The sequence below is a fragment of the Ceratotherium simum genome, chromosome 15, assembly GCF_057802395.1.
Source record: "Ceratotherium simum simum isolate JZ-2026a chromosome 15, ASM5780239v1, whole genome shotgun sequence".
Lineage (NCBI taxonomy): Eukaryota > Metazoa > Chordata > Mammalia > Perissodactyla > Rhinocerotidae > Ceratotherium > Ceratotherium simum.
Genome location: NC_141914.1, coordinates 48,140,628 through 48,161,836, shown reverse-complemented (window position 1 = coordinate 48,161,836; position 21,209 = coordinate 48,140,628). Strand labels below are relative to the sequence as shown.

The 21,209-nt window shown below is 39.2% G+C and overlaps 1 protein-coding gene across 1 annotated transcript in view; it reads left to right on the top strand.

Annotated features, from left to right (window-relative positions):
• Window positions 1-6,232: 6,232 nt before the first annotated feature.
• NLGN1 (neuroligin 1) overlaps window positions 6,233-21,209 on the top strand; it is an 862,047-nt gene continuing 847,070 nt past the window's right edge. The window contains exon 1 of the mRNA XM_087440010.1: window positions 6,233-6,483. The gene's annotated coding sequence lies outside the window, so the exon portion shown is untranslated. The remainder of the gene's footprint in view (window positions 6,484-21,209) is intronic.

Here is a 21,209-nt window from a genome sequence, read left to right as displayed (position 1 = left end):
CACTTACCTAATAATAACAAATAATAAATAAATATAATCAGGTTATAATAAGTACTCTGAAGCAAATATAAGAAGGCAGAGAGTGAATGGGGAGGAGAATGCTATTTTAGATAGCAGTCAGTGAAGACATCTTTTGAATGTGACATCTGAGTAGAGACCTATGTGAATGAAGGAGGGAATCATATAGCCACCAGGAGGAAGAGAGGCCTGGGCAGAGGAAATGGTGAGTGCAAAGGTCCTGGGATGAGAGATTGTTTGGTATCCTGTAAACAAGTTAAGAAAAACAAAAGATCCAGAAATAACAGTAACACAAGATAGACTATGCAATTGCATTATAGGTGGTGCACATTAGTTACATTCAGAGTAAGGGAAAATAATAATAATTTCTGGCTGAGGGGATCTTTAAAGTAGTATTTTTAGTAGTTTTCAGTAGGTAGGGTTGGTGATTTGCATAGCCCAAGAGAAGAAATCATCCTTGGAGACCAGTGAGTTATATCTTTTGGGAGAAATATAGAGATTAGGAACTAGAGAAGTAATGGGAGAGAAAGCTGAATAAAGATGAGTGGGAATAAGAGTGTGTTGAATTTGCATCCTAGGATAAGAAGTTTGTATTTCACATGATAGGAAATACAGGTTCATTGAGGATTTTCAAAAATAGTTTGACTTGGTAAGGACTAGTTAAAAAGGATGAATTTGGCCAAGCTGTACAGACTGTATGGAATGAAGAGGTGGCTTGTGGACAGCCTGGAGTTGGAGACCAGGGGAACTGTGGCAAAATGAACAACATACTATACCAGAATATGCTGGTAATCCTAGAAGTCCTGATCTGTCTTTTCTGTATTAATAACATTTACATCCTTAGTCCAGGTTATAATAAAACACTGCCAGGAAGCTGTGCAGGTGGTCCACTGGTAACTCACTGATTATCTGGTTCTATCTTTTATTTCTTTCAGAGTTGAGGTATGAACTTTCATTGCCCCTATAAACTCTTTCTCAGTACACTATTTATATTTAACCCATTTTAAGTAAAATACATATGATTTATGAGGAAATTTCCAGTAAAATTTCACCTAAGCATAACATTTTATTAATACTTTTTCTTCTGAAGCTTCCTAGAAAAGGAAAAAATAACGTGTTACTCTCCTGCTGTGTCTTTGGGACTTTCCAAAGAATGAGTAACACTCTTGCTTTTTCTCTACTTTAGGAGAATATGCCTTTTAATTTTCTTTATATATATATAAATACTGGGGGAAAAAATCTTCCCACTTAATGAATTTCTGGACTGAAAGCAAACTGAGTCTACATATTACTATATTGAGATGTCTGAAAATACAATATAATACTCACCCTGAAGCTTAAATTCCTTTTTCAATATTTGCATTTTTTATTTCTGGGAAAAGAAATTTTACCATCACAACAATTAGGTAGTACCCATATAAAGTTGATTTCACTATTCCTCTCATGATTTTTCCCCCATTTCCACTCAATAGATTGGATCTTTTGAGCCAATATTTTCAGAAAATGATAATACTTTACATATGTGTTATATCAAGATCTCCTTCCAAATCTACAGATAAGCAGATGTGTTTGGGCAAATTTCACAGGGTTTTTATTTGTGTTCAACTTTATAGAGTTCCAGTATTCATTCCAAACAGTGTCCAACATGGTAAAAGGCAGTAAACTTGAGCATGGTTAACATCACAGCCTAGAAGACCACATGATTTGCAATGTAAATTGAATCCAACTTCCTACATTTTATTGATCCTTCATCACCTCTTCATGCTTTTAATGTTTTCTATCTCATCATCCATATTTAATACAATCCCTTACACTAGAATTAGATAATAGAAGACAGATACAGATACCATCCCATAAGACAAAGAGAAGGCAAGGAAGGCTTTAGAAATTATTCTCAGATCACTAATGACTTCCATGTTATAGGTTCCATGTATGCAACCAAATTTCATGACCAGTTTTTAACACTACAGCCAAATGTCAGTACATATATTGGTGTTTGAATTACAAGAGGAAATATATCACACAGATACTAAAAATAGAGTGGACACTGAAAAATTACTCACGTGACAAGTGCTTTACATGCATTATTTTGGATAATCCTCACAACATTTCTACAAAGTAGGTACTATTATTATCTCCATTTTGCAGAGGGGGAATTTGAGGTATAGGGAGATTAAGTAACATGCACCAGGCAATAACATATTAAGTGCAAACTCAAACTCAGGCCATCTGATTCCAGAATCCCAGCTTTTAACTGCAGACCAACGAAAGAAGAAAAAAATAAAAAGCAAAACTTTGTGCTTTTTAATTGCTTGTGAGATCAAATGGTATGGGATGGGTTTATTTACCTCAGGGAGTTTGGTTGGGAAAGTGGAAGAAAACAGGCAATATAAGTTTGGCTCATTTGCCTGTATTTACAGAGAGTAATAAATGCTGTTTGTGTGACAATTCTATTTTGTTAAAATTCCTGGGCTTTTCATAAGACTAACTCATAAAAATGAGATAAAAGTGCCCAGCTGATAAGGTGTAGCGGTGAAAAGAATAATGAAAAAACACAATAGAACCAATTTAAAATTAATCGCATCCTATAAATACCAAATATTAGAAATGAAAAATGTTCAGTCACTAGGCTTCTGATATTAACCTCAGCTGATACATTTAGAAAGTGGACCCCAGCCTTGGGATGCAAGAGAGTATACAAAGCTTTACATTCTGTAAATTACTATGGACAATTTTATCAAATCATTCTTACCTCTTTTTTAAAAGTTTGATTCCACAGTTGTCATAATGATACGCTCTATCAGGTTACGTTGATTGTGTAGTCTCATGAAAGTTGAAAGCATTTAATTAGGCACTTTGATTGATATTGGAATTGGAATTTCTCTTCTAGGAAATCCCAGAGATTTCTAGAAATTCCAGAGAACTTCCACAGGATTTAAGATTTGGACAAACTTGGGCAGGGTAGACCTGTCAGAAAGAATCAGATACATGTTTTAGTTGAATGAAATTTCACTTTCCTGGGAGCACTATCGAAATCTACTATTTGTCAACATATCACCTAAAGGTTACTGGAAAAGAGGAAAAACAACAAGATAGACTGAATTCTAAAACTATGTCCGGAAAATGTGGTACTGAATTCCTTCTAAGCAGAGGGAACGATATGTCATAGTTTAGATTGTTTTTAAAGATCAGATCACATATGCTGGAACCTTAGGTTTCTTATGTATTATAATTAATTAATTAATGAGTGATACCTCAGGGAAACTGCATTCTAAGTGTTTGTTATTTTCAAGTTTCTTTTACTCGAATTTTATCGCTTAAAGCGTACATACGATTGACAAATATGAAGCATGCTCTTAAACAATAAGAAAAAACACTTTTCTAGACCGTGTCACTGATTTCTCCTACCGATTTTCTCTACTAGTGGATTTTTTTTTTTGGTTTTGATTACTATACGTTGCAATCGATTAATTTAATGGTTCTGTTGGCAGAGCCCTGCCCCCCAACTCACTTGCATTTAACATTCACACAGAGAAGCTGGTAGGAGGTGGGTAGGTGTAAACACTGTGGTATAGTGAGTCACACCCGTCACACAAGCCAACACTGATTAGCCATGATGAGTTTTTAAAAATCACCTATCCAGCGGCAGAAGATGTGGGCGCAGCCAGCGAGAAGAGGCCAAAGGCAGTGGCGTTGCATTTATACTACTCCCACAAAGCGGGCCACCACTGACGCTTCAATTCGGAGATTACTCTGCCTCCAGCTGGTGGAAACAGAAAAATGGGGGGTGTGGAGGTGGGGGTATGGGGGGAGAATTTGGTGGTAAGAGGTCTCCCAAGGGAAAAAAACTGGAGGCACAGTAGGAGGCTGTTGCCTCCAACTCCTCACACTCAATCACCAAGACGAAAACGCCTGGCAAGGGAGCACAGGGACGCGGAGAACATAGAAACTCATTGTGTCCGATGCCTCGCGGCTCGGCGCCGTGCGGGTTCACTCACACGCTCCTCCGAGCGGTTTGGTGAACGTCACACGTGACGCCCGGAGCCCTTAACCCCTCCTGCCGCCCCGGGCGCTGTGGGCGCTGTGGGCGCTGTGGGCGCTGCGGGCGGAGGATGCTCGGTCGCCGCGGGGGAGGGGGGAGGAGGGCAGAACTTGTAAAGGAGGGACCACCACCAGCATCACGTCTGACACTGCTGGACCCGCGCCTCCGAAACCCACCCCTACCACGATCTCCGCTCCGGCCCGGGGGAGGGGGCTTCCAGAGGCGGGGGATGATGTGCAATAAACCGGGCGAGGAGGGGGTGGCAGGGGAGGGAATCGTGGCTCTGAGGGGGCAGCACAGGGTCTGGAGGATGAGTCTAGCTTGATTCAGACTCCTGCACCCGGCAACGCCACGGAGAGAGGGGGTAGAGGGAGAGGAAACTGCTCTGTGTGTGTGCGCGCGTGTGTGTGCGCGTGTCTACAGGTAGCAGTGGCGGCGGCGGGGACCGGAGCAGGGGACGCATCTGCAGCCACCTCCCCGCCTGTGATTTTTCGGCGGCGATTGCTCACTTAGCCGACGGATCTGTACCCTCAGGAGATCTCCTCCTCCTCTCCATTTCCACGCATCCTAGGCGTCTTCCAGTTTCAAGTGTATGATTTGGGTATTTTATTTTATTTTTTAATTTTTTTCTTCTCCCTTTAAATCTTCTCGGGAATTCTGCATATTGAAGCAGGTGGCTCCTGGTACGAAATCTTTGGATACATTTGGCTTGCCAAGTTTTTCTCTTCCCCCTCCCCTCCCGCTTTCAGAGGCATCTGTGGTGCTTTTCTTTTTGGATTTATATGCAGAAAACGTATATATGTTTATATACTGACCGCATAATATATAAATATATATACGCGTGCCCAAGCGCTTGATTTTCGTCCCTCTTCCCGACAAAGCGGAATGTTTTGGAGCCGATGGATTAACATTCTTTTGAGCCTCTTTTTTAAAAAGGGGAGGGAGCGTGAAGAATTGTTTAACATTCGGCCATCGTTTGGCTGCACACTAAACAGCAAGAAGTATTTATGGTTGCAGATCAGGTGCAAACGGGGCTTAGAAAGAAAGGTAAGGGAGCTTCCTGCGTCCGCCGAGCTCGGGCGTTTATCTTAATCCCGAGGATCACCGAGAACTTCCTGCTACCTGCCTCTCCCTCTCCTTCCCCACCTTCCAGCAACCCTGTCCTGCTCTCTCTCCTCCCTACGCTAAACCCCTTTCCAATTCCGATCGTGTGTGTGTGTGTGTGTGTGCGCGCGCGCGCGCGCGGGCTGATGGTGGGGGCGGGGCGGGTGCTGGAGGTGCAATCGTCTAAGAGTTTAAATGCTGCTTTTTTTCCCCAGCCGAGTAACTGAGTTTCCCAATCCCCTTTTAGCTGTTTGAGGAAATACATTGTGTCGTTTGAAAAATAATGCTACCTAGATAGCTATTTCAAACATCTCTAGGTGACAATCCCTCACGTCTATCCTCTGATGAAAATAAAAGCAATAAAAAATAATGAACTTTAATGAACTGGGTGGTTTCTTTAGCACTGAGGTTCATGGAACCTCCCAAACGCTTGTTTTCCTTTAAAACCAAACCAGTACCTCAGGAGGAGTCCACAGTGGAGGAAATTCAGCTTCCGTTTCTGCATAAAACCAATTCATTTTACTTGGAGGGTCATTTAGCCGAGTTGAGCGAGATGGAGCTGAGTCTAGTGTAGGATAAACTACACGACACTTAATTCCTTTTTAAATCCACCCTTTACACCATGACCAGTCCCTGTTTAACTCTCCGTTCGAAGGAGGCGTTTTCAGACTCGACCTTTTGGGGAGAGGTGGGAACTTGCCTTTATTTTTTCTTCTCTCTCTCCAACCTCCGTCCACCTCCGCTCAGCATCTCTCGCCCAGGCAGTTTGTAAATTGCCCGTTTGCCCACCCCTCCCGGTGGGTGTTCTCTGCTCTTCTCCACTCCTGCCCCCTCTGTCCTCTCTTCATTGGCGCTTCAGAGCAGATGCGTCTTGTCTTTTCTCGGGCTCGCTCTCCCGCCTCCCCCCGCCCCGCCCCGCCCCCCGCGCTCCCCACCTGCCGCGGCTCTCCACGCTCCTCCTCCCCGCCTCCCCGCGGCGCCTTGACCCTTCAATCCCGAGTCCCGGCCTGCGGGCGGGGGGCGTCGTGTCGGCGCGCCGACTACCCGGCGGCCGGCGCCGAGCGCGGAGCCGGTGTGAGCAGAGACCGCAGGGAAGGCGAGCCGGAGTCGGGGATAAGAGGCCGGGAGAGCCCGTCCGAGCCGGAGAGACCCGGAGAAAAGGCAGAAAGCGAGTGTGAGGCGCGCACGCTGCCCGAGCTCGGGCGGACGAGTGCAGTCTCCTCCATCGCCTTAGAGCGGCGCCCCAGTCACTGCAGCTTTCCACCCTAGAGCTGTGCCCAGGGATCACAGAGACCAAGAGCCGAGAAATCGGCAGCGAGGTACCAAAAAAAATAAGATTACGAGAGAGCGGGGAGGGTTTCCTGGTGAAATACGGAGGCTGAGCAGATGGAGGAACAATGCCGCCTCCAGAAGAAAACACTTGCCTGACGCCCGGGCGGAGCGCGGAGGAGCTGCCTTCAGCCTCCTGCTCTCCCCAGGCCCTCCGGCTGGTTCAAGGGGGTGGTTCTGCCTCTTAGTTTGACAGGGATAAGAAAGTTGCTCTTCCCCACCACATTTCCTGCGAAGTGGTTTTCAGATCTGCGTGGTTCAAGTCAAGATGTCACTCCTTAGATCCCCTGCGATGCTCAGCTAATAGATTATGTATTATTGGGCATTAGACTCCCCTGGGAAGAGAAGGTAGTCCAAACATTTAAAAGGTTCTTCTCCACTGGCTCCTGACCGGCCAGCACAAGGCTTTGTGAGTAGAAATGAAAAACCACCTGCGGTTAATTTAAAATGATTTAGGTCCAAATTTTGAGTTGGGAATAATTTATTCCAGAGGAGGTTGTTAGTGTGTTGTAGAGATGAGGGAAACTGTGTCTAATATTTGATTCATTTGTGATTATTCTAAATCATGAGCAGTTGGCTTCCGGAAAGGTGTTATACTATTTCTTTTTTTTATTTCCAGGAGCATAGTGATATATGTAGGACTTAGGAAACATGAATTCGGATAGCTAACCCTGTGTCTATTACTCTGCATTTTTGTAGGTACTTCATATCATTTTTCTTCTTTTTATACTGAAACTACAGTAGACTATTTTTGCTTAAATACTCATGCTGTATATGAAAATTACAGGGTCACAATGTTTTTCTCAAAAATTAATTGTGCTTAATTATAAATAGGATCATAGATATAAAAATATCACTAGGGAAGGGATGGGTACATGTGTTTGAGTGTAAAACCTATAAAATGTCTCAGCATTTCAATCAGCTATTGCAACCTAGCAGAACACCAGCTTTTTGAAATGAGCTCGGAAGCAAGGGCCGTGCACGTATTTAAAAATTAAATGTTACATACAAAAACGTTAAGTTTGCCGTGCCCTTGGCAGAGAATGAGTCGAAGTTTACCTACACTGCTGAGTGATTGAGTGATTCACAGAGAAAGTGGAAGTTAATCATTACTCAGGCCCTCTGATTATATGGTTTGATTAAAATAAGTAACTGTTTTCTGTAAGCCTGCTATTCTACACTTAGTCTTTCCAATCCTCTTAACATAGGCAGAAATTGAGGGAGTCAGTCTTACAGTGGAGTGGACTAGAGTTCCTGCAGTGTGGGGTTAAGGAAAGCCCTCTCTAGCCCCCCTCCTTTCTGTGATCTCTCTCCTTCCACCCCCAAAGTACTTTCTGTCAATCTTATCTTTATCCCCTCAGTGGGGTTTCATTTTGTGCAATTTTCCTTTTATATTTAGGCATAACATATTTCCAAATATAAATGTATGAATTGTTTTGAAATTGAAGGTGGAGTATCCACTCACAGAAGGTAGGCTGAGAACTCCATTTGCTGAAGGTAGAGCGAAGGCTTGAAGACTCTTTGCATGGCTGGGTGACTTCCCTGACTTTCTAAAGTCTCTTCCAACCCTGAACTTCTCATATTTTATTCCACTTTTATTATGTCCACATGGTTATCCAGTGGCAGGATCTACATCATGGGGCAAATTTCCTTAAATTAGTTATTTAGGATTTCTTACAGGATAATTGAATAGCTAGACCTAGAGAAGACAGATATAAATCTAAGCTCTCTGAGTTTTTTAAAAAACTTTTCCACAAAAATTTTAATGTTATTGACAACTTTTTGTGGGGCAATGTTAATACAGAGTTAGATATGTTTGATAGATACCTCTCTGGTTTCCATGTATTGAAACAAATAATTTTTAACATTTCTTAGGAAAGCAGAGTAATAGTTTATTTCTAGAATTCTTTTTTTATTTATACACAAAGTAATTATTTTATGAATTGCCTAACAAATACTGAGTTGTTGTTTTTGTAAGCAAAACACAATTGGGATTAACAGTAAGATTTGAAACCGCAGCAGTTCAGCAATACACTTTTGCCACATTTTAAAGTATTTTGAGGTGAAGTTTGATGTCTGTTTCTATTTTATTAGATTGTAAATAGGAAGATGTGATTCCTCAGTTATATTTTAATTATCCATAAATGGAATCACCCAAGTCCAGTTCACCGAACTTATGTTTTTTCCTGAAACATGGGTCTGGTCTTATGGATCTCCCATTAATAATGGCCAAGAGTTCCTTATAGCTTGGATGCTAATGTCCAGAAAGTTGATTGCATTCAACTCTTCACAATTTACTCCCCAACCTTCCTTTTTAGATTAAAACATTTTCCCCCTGGAACTCCTCCCCAGTTTACTCTTTATTCCATTCACAAGACTGTTACTATTTTCCCCAATACTACATGCCATTTTAGGCTTCTGTGCTTTGCTTATGCCAATATTTCTTCATGGATTACTTTCAATGCCTACTCGGCAACCCCTACACCAATTGTAGGATAAGGAGAACATTTTGTTTCCTTACAGTGGTCTTTCCTCCACCACCTTGCTTCCTTCCTGTATCCTTACTCTGAGCTCCCACAACACCGTTATTCATACCAGGAGTAGCCCACCTTTCACACTTCCTGAAGGTCGACTCCCTCACTGGATAGTAAGTTTCCAGAAGTCCAAAACCATACTTCATTCATCATTTCATTCAGAATGCTTAACCCCATGTCTGAACATAAAGTAGACTATAAATGAATGATAAATGTATTATTTAGAAAAACATTTGGCTATGAGGCAACAAAAAGTCTGGCTAACAGTGGATTAAGCAAATAAGAGTTTATTTATCTCACATAATAAAAACTTAGGAGAACACAGTGCTTAAACATTTAATCAAGGAATCAGCCAGATTCTTTCCTCTTGGTACTTTTCTTCTCACCGTCATAAGATCGCTGCTGTGCCTCCAGCATCATGTCTGCTTTCTAGGCCCAAAGAAAGAGAACAAAGAGTACTATAGGTCAGGATTTCTCAACTTTGGCACTATTGTCATTTTGGGCCAGACAAGTCTTTGTCTTTGTTGTGGGGGAGTATCCTGTACATTATAGGATGTTTAGCAGGAACCCTGGCCTCTACTAATTAAATGCCAGTAGCATACCCCACCCACCCATCCAGTTATGATAGCCAAGACTATTCCAGATGTTGCCAATTGTCAATTATAGATAAAATCATGCTGGGTTGAACAATTGCTCTAGAGTCAGAAGAAAGGAAATTCCCTGTTTCCTGCTCTCCCTTTTTCTCTGCAATGTAGTGGTGGTGAGGATCTGTTTCGTGTTTGCTTAATAAATGTTAGAGGACTCTTTATGAGATTGTTTAAAAAAAAGAAAAAGAAGAAGGAGAATAAAGGGCCAAACAAGCCTTCTCCTTGAGCATTTTGTCTTTTTTTGTGATGTGGACATTCTCCCTGTAGACTTCCATTCTCATGTCACTGCCAGAACTGTGTCAGATGCCTACTTCTAGGTACATGAGAGGTTGGGGAATATATTCTTAGTGTGGCATACGACTACCTTGGAGAAAATCAGAATATGATAATAAAGAAGAGGGGGAAATAGATTTGTGATTGGAAACTAGAAGTGTTTGCCACTATGACAGAATAAATGAATATATAAAATTTACCTAAGTCCTTCAGAAAAGAGAAAGAGTAAATAGCTATAAAAGAGGGTAGATTTAATTTTTTCACATGCTAAATATTGATAAAATAAGTGTGATAATACTGTGATCTTTTTTTCCTCTGGATAGTATATTTTACATGGACAGTAACTGGGCTGAATGGAAGATCTTGCTGTTCCTAACATTTTTTTTTTGTCAGACAGCATCTCCTCCAGTCTATTGAATAAAGCAATAAAATTTGCTGTTCATACTTACAAATTAGATAGTGGTCAGTCATGAGAAGTGTTGTCAAAGGAGATAAAAATGCAGATCTATTGTTTTAATACTCCTTTCTAATACTTGTATTGAGAAAAATAGCACATGCTAATGATGACATTAAGTAAAATAGTGTTTTCTTGCACAGATGTGTTGATATGGGCTATAGAAACTTTAAATTAGGTTGCTCAATTCTTTACCTCACTGTAGTAAAAAAGTGCTATTGGATACCGTTATAGGGAAGAATTCTACATTAGAAAGATATATTAACATTGCTATGGTCGCGAATGATCTTGTCTGATTGATTACAATGTTTTTTTTCTTCTTACCCTTGTCTTTCATTCTCTATGAGTTTGTTGAATGCCAATTTTTGCTCAGTTTTGTGTAGAAGATAGAAATATAAAATATGGTATCTATTAAGAAACTTTTGCCTGCAAGTAACAGAATACCCAATTAAAGGCCTAAACAGTAAAGACTTTCATTATCTCACAGAACAAGGATTCTGGAGGTATGCTGGTCCAGGGGTTGTGAACTCAGCAGTTCAAGGATATCAGGGCTCTGGGCAGCTTTGCTATAATTCTCTAGGCTCCCCATCTTGGAAAGAAGATAAACCATATGGCTACCACAGAGCCAAACATCACCTGTTCAAACAGTCCTACTCAAAGCAAAAAGAAGATGGGCAGTCTTCTCATAGAAATGAGAAGAACAATTTTTCCAGAAGCTGTCAGCAGACTTCCCTTTTTGCCTGATTGACGAAAACTATGACACATCCCACTCCTAAACTAATCACTGGCAAAGAGATAATGCATTACATGGTTGGTTTTGATCAATCATGGTCCTTTTCCTGGGGCTGGAGGAGATGTCTGCATTCCCTGTGGACATGGCAATGTCACACTTAAACAAAATCAGAATTCTTGTTAACTGGGAGAAACAAGGCAATAGCTGTAACCTAAGGTACCTAATAAGGTGTACCATAAACATCATGCTCTATCCTCCTCAAATTTCTTATAATAATGGAATGCCTATATTAGAATTAAATGCACACACACACACACACGAATTAAATGGGCTTTGAATCCATGGACATAGACTGTATACATATCAGGCTGAATGCTTGTGATGTGGAATGATTGCTTTTATGATGTTCCAGAGATTTTCTTTTTTTAATACTACCTGTAGAATCAGAAAATGTAGGGATGGGCCCTGGATAGAAGAATTACCAACACTAAATTATGCTACATTACATGTCTAATTCTAAAACCCTTCCTTTTCAACTTATAGTTACATCATATAACATAACCATAGTTAAACCAGAGAATGTCCTCTTTACTAAATTCTTCATCTGTGTTTGTCACATGATCTTACAATCATAATTCAGGATTAATGTGAGAAATGACTGAACCCTTTTGCCAATTACTCTTATGGAGGACTTGGTATCAGTTATGCCCAAATTAAAATTGCCCCTCTGCTTTTGATAACTGTTTACTTGGAGGATTTAGGGGAGGGATCTAATTTTCAGCTCACATGCCAGTGAGCATCTCTCTCATTGAACATTATGAGGCTTTTTTTTAAACAGGGAAAAAGCTTTATTTTAATTCTTTTGTCTGACTTCATGGAAGCACAGAGCCGATTTTGTGTTCAATTGAAAAAGGGGTCCTTAACGATTTCTTTTTACCCTGCTTCCTTATTTGAACCCATTTTTTAAATTTAAACTTTGCTTCAAGATTTTATTGTATGGGCTTTTTACCATAAGCTGCTTCACATTATTTTTGGAAGGAGGAACAATATATATGCACATGTATATGCATGTACAAACAAATGAATGCTGTCATATATCGCTCAATAAATGTCTTTTTCGTGAATGAATATATGTTAGAAATTAGACAATATTGTGTGCAATAAACTGCTGAATTATGCTCCCATCAACAGGTATAGTAGGATTTCAGGGAAAGGAGATACCAGTGGTGCCTGAGTCATTTTGAGGGAGATACATGTTGTAGTTTGCAGACAGATGGAAACTAAGTCAGGGAAGGTGAAGAAAGTATAAATAAGCTGAACTCATTATACATATTTTCCTCTATGATCAGATAGCAATTGTTTTTCAACTTTCTTTCTCCTCTAGCCTTAGAATTCCAATAACCTCATTCCTACTCAATAACTTTCTCCCCAATGTAAAGGGGCAACTAAGCTTTAACACCAAAGCCAACAACGTAAAAGAACCATGAACTAGAAAAGAATCGGTTTAGTATCTCTCTTTGTTTCAAAGCAAATTTTGTGGTGGACATTGGCTATCCCCTCGGTTTACCGTCAGCATTTTATTTTTTAATTTATTTTATCGAGGTCACCTTGGTTTATAATATTATGTAAATTTCAGGTATACATCATTTTGAGTTCTGTATAGACTGCATCATGTTCACCATCAAAAGTCTAGTTTCCATCCATCACCATAAGCGTTTTAGAACTCGTCTTTCCATTGCCAGTGGTGTATTTTCAGGCTCCATGCCTCAAGCTGGAGGCTTGCACCACAGCAGATACCTCTGATCTGGGCTCTTTGCCTCCAGGGGAACTGATTTTTGAATCAAACTTAAAATGATAATTAGTAGCTCCACTCTGTTTAGGGTCAGAAACAGATGCTTCTCCTTTTCTTTTAATAGAAGGTATATTTGAAAGTGGAAACATAGTGAAATTGGGTTTTACATAGATCCACGTTTTAGTGAGCACTCTTGTATCAAGTGAAGACCACCAGGGAAGTATATTTTCTCAGTATCTATCTGACCTTCTCTCCTCTGGACCTTGGCAGTATCTTGTACTTCAACAAACCCACTGTGAAATAATTACAGTTCACAGCATTGACCCTAGGTATTATAAGTTCCTGAAGCCTCTCTCAGGGAATAAAATATTTAATTATATTTAATACACCATAGTTCATCAAAACTAAGGAACCACTAATTACAAGATGCTTCGTTATTTTACACACAGTTTAGAAAGAGGAAACACGCCAATTAAATCATTATACAATGCTTCCCTCCATTTAGAATTTTTATTTTATACTTTCATAAAAAGCAACTTAGACTTAAATAGATGTAGATTTTTATAATACAACCATATATCACTCTTGTTCATGTATAAAAAGTTTAATATTAATAAATACATTGGTTTGAGAATTCAGAAAACTTTGTCCTATTCAGATTCTTACTCTTCTGAATCATTATTCTTTTGACTCCGTGCCATCCATATCCATGTTTTTCTGGACAATAGTCTGTGTTGATGATGCACCATTTCTTGAGTGTTCCATAATTGTCCTCAGGATTTCATACCTTCTGGAGGGTTTGATGCTGCTGTTTTGTTGATCTTGTTAGAATGTGACAATGGAAGATTTTCAGACAACAACCAGATCTCATATTCCTTCTTAAATTGTCCTGAATTGTCAAAATTGGTGGTTGTCTAGCCATGGCAAGTGGAATACAACCAATTTTCACACACTAAAGCAATGGCAACTGTGCTTCACTACTGCTTGGCTATAAGGAATTATAAAATGCATCCTGATTTCAGAGATATTAAAGGTTAAAAAAAAGATCTTAGAGTCAGTGAAATACAGCAACTTGAATGATATGTGTCCTTATTTTTTAAACAAGCTAATGCAATAATGATTATTAATTAACCAACTATTTAATTAATCTCTAAGCATTTGGATAAGAGTGACTACTACATAATTCTTAGGCAGTATGATTAGAATCTAGTTATATCCCTTTTTATTCTCTACTCACCCTACCAGTTTGCAATATATAAAATGTAGTTAGTTTTCCAAACGAATAATATTAGGATGATAAAACCACAAGACCAGGAATCGAGACCTATGTTTGTAGAGCAGATTCTTCTAATAACTATCTGTGTCACTTCCTGTAATTCACTTCATCTCTCTGGGCTTTGGTTTCCAGGTTTAAAATGTATAATTGGACTAATTGAAATTAAATGTGTCTTTTGGGTCCTAGAACTGGTTTGGGGAATATTAATAATAATATATATTTAAGCTGGTATTATATAAGTATGTAATAATAGGTGTTACAATAGGTATTACTTTAAACTGGTAAGCTTAGAATATATAATATATATTGTGTAGCTTTAAGATGTATATTTTATTTCTTTAAGACTTTACAGTTTTTTGGAGGTTTACACATATATATCTTATTTGTTCTTTAAAACAAGCATAAGCAATGAGGAAGGTTCAACAGAACCGTTAAGATTTGGGACTCTTCTCCTCAAACATACTGGATGAGAAAGATTACTGAATAAATTAAAGCCAAATGAAGGATTCAAAAGTGGGAAGAGGCAAAGAGACAGTTCCTTTTCCATCAAGAACAAAGAAAACTTCCACAAGGAATTAACTATCCCTATGTATAAATGTTCTGCTTAAAAAGAGAGTCATCAGTAAAAAGCAAGAGAAAATTGGCAGGTAAAAATGAAGCTTCCCTTTTTTTGTTTTATCATTATTCAACCACATATCACTGATTTTAAAAAAAATAGGAATAAAAGGAAGAGGAATCTTGGGTTAGATCAGTCAGATGGTACTATTTGTGGATATATCTTGACAGTTCTTACTGTGCAATTCCACAGACAACAGTGTTTCTTCTCTGTATTGTATTTGAAAATTGCCACTGCTCTTAAGTGGTCAGAAAGCTGGGTACTTACTTTCTGATGAATAACAAGCTCTCCAGAGGTGTGCCACTCTCCTTTATCTCATTGTAGCTGCAGTCAAAGAAAACACTGTGTTGCCTCTCGTCTACCTATTTTGCCGTAAAAGTGAATTGATTTATAGAGCATGAAGACAACCCTTCCTTATTTTTTTTTTTTGACTAGATATTCTTGGAGCTCTCTTTTAATACAATTAAAGTATGGAAATACATACAATAGAGATATAATATTGCTACAAGTAAGTAGATTTTTATTGGAAAGTTAATTAAATTATTTTAATCCTCTACTTAAGTCACTTTGTCCATAAGAAAAATATTCAAGATACTAGTATTTAAGATAGAGAACATTATTTAATGGCTTAAAGTCTTAGACCGTTAAATAGGGTGTTGAGGTTATATTCACAGTGCAATCACTTTTTCATGACTAAAGGGGAAAATCACAATTAAGGAATAATTCGTTTTTTAAATTTTGAATAAATATCCAATGGTATTTCCAGCTGAGAAGCTGAAAGGGCCATAAGGTTTTTCAGACAATTATAGGCCAACCTCCTCATTTTGCAGGTGACAAAAAGGAGGCCGAGATAAGAAATGACTTGCTGAGTTTATACAATGATAGAGCTTGGACCCGAACATCCCAGTCTTCATGTAATGCTTTCATGCATCAATTTTACATACAGGACAGTAATGCATATATCAGAACCGCATAATATATATCTGTGATTATAGAATTATTAGTTTAGAGGCAATAATGACCAGAAGTTAAAAAGAAGAGAGTTTTATTTTTAAGAAGGTTTAGTGAAGAAAGTGTTACTTGAAGGAGATTGGGATATGAATAAATGGAGAAGAGGGAGCAAAGCACTGCTTGAACGGAAGCAATGAACATTAAGAATAGGACATGTAGCAGAGGTAATTGGTCATTCTAGACTTTTTCAAAAGTAAAAATAAAAGCATTGCTTGAACAAAAGCAATAAAAATTAAGAATAGGACATGTAGCAGAGGTAATTGGTCATTCTAGACTTTTTCAAAAAAAAAAAAACTTGCATTGAGAAATACTAGTGTAGGAAAGAAAGAAAGGTGCTATTGAAAAGATACATCTCATTCTGTGTTCAGTAGTTTGGCTTAGAACCTCTGCAGATCGGAAATATCAATTATATATTTATCCTGAGATAAACAGGTCCTCAGAAAAACTGGTTCATATTTCTCATATCAAAAGAAACTCATTTCTACAAGAAAACAAATTAAATTATTTCAAATGGAAAATATAATTTTCTGAGCATATGTCTATTGATATAACTGGTTGATACCAAATCAACTTGAGATCATTTAATTGTTTGTCATCAAACACAAAGATTGTTCTTACCATAGCCTGCCTGGATATTGTTTTCTAATGTGGGCGCCCTCTCCTCAGGAAGTACTAGAAATACTCCTCCTCCCGAAACATATCTTCTTTCCTATGCTCTCTTTCAATATAGTACTCCAGTCATTCCTTTCAGATCTGCTGATTATAGGACATTTATAATCAAAATGTCCCACTTGCTTAAGGGAGAGAGGCTCTAGTTGGTACTAATCTGTCTTTTAACACCCAGTGATCGTCCTCATCATCACTTAAAAAATTGTAACATTTTTAAGGTCTAAGAGGTGCAATTTCAAGTGAAATACATTCTTCTGTTTCTACTAAATTGCACATGAAATCGACATGTCCCTTCTGACTCTCCTTGAAGCCACTCTCTGTAAACACAGCAGCTCATTTTGGGAGTCAGTGGCTAGAATAACCAGCACCCTGGGAACAGAGAAGAAATCAGTCAGAAGAGCATGAGCATGTTTTCTATAGAACTCCGTAAACATGGCCATAATTTCTCACGAATCGGTGCATTACGACTCTGCCAGTCCGAAGTACGTTGGGAATAGTCCCGATGTTCAATTTAGGATGTCATTCCCTCACCAGTCTTCTCTAAAACTCTAAAGAAGCGTGAGGCTTCATAGAACCACCTCTCCTCATGGGGCTCTCTCTCTACCATAAAAACCTGAAAAGGACAAGAGAGTGAGATGATGCTATTAGGGCAGAAAGAAGGTGCAATCACTGGAATGGCATAGTCGATCAGGGAGATATGGAGAGTATAAAGAGCATCTTTAAGTTTGCAGTATCCTTTAAATCTCCTGCTATACTCAAGCTTGCAGAATAGTAATATTTATGTGTATGTAGATCCATCTGTCTGTCTTCTATCTATCTGTATATCCATCCATCCATCCATCCGTCCATCTATCTAATTGAATTGAAAATTGTAAGTGAATGCCTGATATGAGAAAGCATGAAAAGAAACAAGTACTGATTTCTTAGCAGGTTGTTCATATTCCATACACTCTTTAGATGAAAAAGGGGAAAGACATTATTAAATGTGTTCCTGCCCACCAAGAAAAAAAGTCCAGCATCCATCTATCAGTCTGTATACTTTTTTTTTATCCTCATAAACATTATTTCTCCCTCTCATACCCATGCCTCCTGATCCTTGTAACCTCTTCCATGGTTCCCTTTCTGTATCTAAAACCAGAACTCAAACTCAAAATTTTCCATTGCACCATTGGACTATTGCAAAAGCCTCCCAACTATGAATGTCAGAAACCAACACTCTAGTATGAACACTCTAGTATGTTTGTCTGAATTTTTCCCTCCCCCATGTGATAATTGGCTAAAATGAATGAAACATAAAATAGACAGGTATTGATGGGGAAGGCCAGGAAGATGAGTTCAAACCAGGACCATTGCCAGTGAGATGAAGGCTCAGTTCATGCCAGATGCTTACCAGAAGGGATGCTTTAGGGCCCTGTCGGGAGGCCAAGAGGCAATCCCTGGTGACGGTGCGGGGGGCGGGGGGAGTTGAGGAACTGGGATGTGGGAAGAGGGCTAAAAAATGAACAAGCCTGAGGACAACAAACTTGTTCTGCCTCACTCTTCAGCCCACAAGGTGATCCTTTTGCTGAGATAGTATTATAATGTGTGATTCTGTGTAGTCTTCAAGCTTTCTTTGATTTAGTTTATGTATCTGCCCAGTAGGGTTGACAATGTCAACCTCATAGGGCTGTTGTGGGATTAAATGAAATAGTGTGTTATAGCACCTTTGCCTGGCATATAAAAAATGTTCAGAAGAGTTCTTATCACCATGGCAACCCTCCACATGTATACACAGACACACTCTGCTCACTCCATAATGACTGTTTATCACACCCTTTTTATGTCCTAGGTCAGACGCGGTGCTAGGCACAGTGGAGAAGGCAAAGATAAGTCAAACCCTGTCTCAAAGATTCTGGGGAATTATCCTTTTTTCCCCTGGAGCTTTTGAAATTAAGATATAGAGTGTTCTACATCCCTCTTTTGGCTAATGTGGGGAAGATAGGGCTGTTTTTATTTTACTAACACATTGAAGGAAGGATAAAGCATTTAGAAATGGTGAAATTGGCAGCTTTAAAAAAATTCGAGGACTCTATCAGCGTTAGAATGTGAAAACATTTGAGTCATAGGCTTGCTAGAGAGTGTTTAATAGGCGCCTTTGTAAAATCTCCAAACTGAGCTGTATCATTTTCTATACATGCTTAAATCTCTTAATTACAAAGCAACTTTAATTATACATAAAGTATGCCTCTTCAATCATGTTTTAATCACACATGAAAAAAAATTAAATTTATCCCAAAGTTATTTTCTGCATTTCAATTCTGATTTTTAAACTCTGGCATATTTCGTACCAAAAAATTGCATTAAGCTAATGTTTATACTTGCACATAATCCCACACTTTCAAGGCAACACTTAAAATATTCAGAAGAGCTTCACAAGAGGGAGTAGTTTAATTCTGTTGTTGACTCAGAGCCATTGTTCTTCACAGTTACAGCTCCACTGGCATAGGCTGCATATGGTCACTTGTTTTCTCAGTGTACAGAGTGATAATGCATGAACAGTCTGGCTGGTGGTGGAGGCTATGCTGTGCTTTAGAGAAATATGTCAGGGAGGATGTGCTGCCTCTTGGGCAGAAAGGAGGACAGGATCAACATGGGAGAGCCTGCAGATTGCCAGAGACTAACCACTGTGGCTTTACACTGTGGCGACTGACCTAGGAGCCTAGATTTCAAACACTGGCTGTCTGTGGGTAGGACTTATATTGAAAGAGCAGTCATAGGAGACAGCTATGGATCGCAGCCATGGAAGGAGATTGTGCCAGCTTCCTCCCCACCACAATTCAGAGATGCTGTTCTGGAGCCTTCAGTTGCCTCTTGCAGCGGACTTTTTATGACCCCACTTTTTTGCTCTAATCACTGCTACATAGGCCACAGGTCAAAGTGGAGTCCAGGGCTGGTGCCTGACGGCCATGCGGAGGTCCATTAGAAGTACTTAAGTAGTTTTTTTGGGCATTAGCATTTTCAGCATGCTAAGAATGGAGGACTCTGCCGGGGTTTAGTGAACGTGACTTTTCTTTTACCTTTTGCAGTTCTCTTTGGTATATGTGAAGTAAAGAAAAAAGGCCAGGGAAGATATTGTGTCTATTCTCATATTATAAAAAACATCACCCTTCACCTAATTTTATCCCAAGTGGAATTGTATCCCAAGAGACATTTCTAGTAATGCAGCCTGAGGGCTTCTACTTACCTTTCCCAGTTAATCTGGTCTACATCTGTGGAAGTGAAAAAAAAACAAATACTAGTAGCACCAGAGGGAGCCACTGACACAGTTTTGTCTCAAGCATCAGCAAAGCTGACAATAAGGCATGAAATGCAGAAATATTAAGATTTTATTGTATTTTCTAAAAAAGAATGGCAGAAAAGTTGATGATATGTAAAATCTGTTAGCAGCAATTCCAAATTATGGGACTAGTAGCAACCACTTCATTTCTCCCACTTGAAATATTTGTGAATGGTAATTGCCTGGCTGCACTCCAGAAAGTAAATCATATTTCAAAATGTAAAATTGTATTTGGAGCAAGAGATATTCTCTCTGATCCTGCTATTTCCCTTTGCAGAATACTATTAGCAAGTTTGTATGTTTGAAACTAATGCCAGTTTATTGTTTTTGTAATGTAAATGATGCTGCCAAAAATAAAGATGAAGAATAAAACTCTTTAGATGCACATGCCAGTGCTCACATTCCCTCTCTCTCTGTCACATGCACACACATGCAAACAGACAGACACATGTGAACACAAATGCAAACAGACACACACACAAACATGTGTGTGCACATATTTGCACTGGTGATTTTGTTATGAAACGGTAGAACCAGGGTTGCTGTAAGGACATCAGGTAAGCTTATCTTTGAGTCCCATAGCGGGAAAGAGAAAATCAGTATACCAAAAGAGAAATAGAAGGCACGTATATTTATTAGCACTTAGACCTTTTTCATGAATGAACAGTCAAACGCATACAGTCCTGAGGACAGTCTCTTAATTACTACTCTTGACAGAATATTTCAGGAAGATGTATTGATTCCAACTGTCTTGGAGGGGACCTTTCTAGGTCTTCTGTGGTTTCATCTTCGCCAATTCTAACCCAAATCATAAAAACACTGGAAAACAGAATTGCTGTAGTTCTTTGAACAAAAGGGCTTTGTTCGTAATACTTCTCAGCCCCCCAGCTTTGACAGCATCAGGTAAATCTCATTACACACAATCACAAGAAAGAAAGATTCTATAAAGTAAAATGACCTTCACTGGCTCATGTAATAGCACTTTGTTGACCTGATTACAATGAAGTCTGCATGATGTTGACAACGAATGCTTTCTTAGATTCCATTCCATGTAACAGTCATTCTGTTCAAGCAAGTACTTGACTATTTGTGGCTTGTGCTACAGATGGAAAGGAGAAAATGAGAATGAAGATTAGTTGCACTTGACTCTCTGGTGGTATTTATCTTCTTTTTAACAGTTTTTCACTCTCTTCCTGCCTTGCCACCCAGCCAAACTGTTCCTCTGACAAACTGCGCATATCTCATCTATGGGTATATCTAATTACTGCTATATTAGAAGTGGCTGGGGGAGGGTACTTGGGGGCATGCAAAGTGGCTCTGATCAAATGTCCTTCTGCCCGTGGGACTTTGGGTATACAAATTTGCCTCTGAAGCAAAGAAGTACATATTGTTTAT